Consider the following 420-nt stretch of genomic DNA (forward strand, 5'->3'; position numbering starts at 1 on the left):
ACTGTCGGAGGGTCAGTGCTGAGGGAGCGCCGCACTGTCGGAGGGTCAGTGCTGAGGGAGCGCCGCACTGTCGGAGGGTCAGTGCTGAGGGAGCGCCGCACTGTCGGAGGGTCAGTGCTGAGGGAGCGCCGCACTGTCGGAGGGTCAGTGCTGAGGGAGCGCCGCACTGTCGGAGGGTCAGTGCTGAGGGAGCGCCGCACTGTCAGAGGGTCAGTGCTGAGGGAGCGCCGCACTGTCGGAGGGTCGGTGCTGAGGGAGCGCCGCACTGTCGGAGGGTCAGTGCTGAGGGAGTGATGCCATCGATTCTGCTTCACCATTCGATCATGGCTGATATGTCTCTCAACCTCTTTCTCCTGCCTTCTCTCTGTAACCCTTGATCCCCTTCCCAATCAAGAGCCTATCTATCTCTATCTTAAATAC

The 420-nt window shown here is 61.4% G+C and overlaps 1 protein-coding gene across 1 annotated transcript in view; it reads right to left on the minus strand.

Moving 5' to 3' along the window:
• The window catches only part of LOC125481768 (von Willebrand factor A domain-containing protein 7-like), a gene marked incomplete at its 3' end in the record, with an annotated part of 15,755 nt that overhangs the window by 6,025 nt on the left and 9,310 nt on the right, over positions 1-420 (minus strand). The gene's annotated exons all lie outside the window — the stretch shown is intronic.

The sequence above is a fragment of the Rhincodon typus genome, unplaced genomic scaffold (genome assembly GCF_021869965.1).
Source record: "Rhincodon typus isolate 14 unplaced genomic scaffold, sRhiTyp1.1 hic_rhity00003469, whole genome shotgun sequence".
In the NCBI taxonomy this organism is placed as follows: Eukaryota; Metazoa; Chordata; class Chondrichthyes; order Orectolobiformes; family Rhincodontidae; genus Rhincodon; species Rhincodon typus.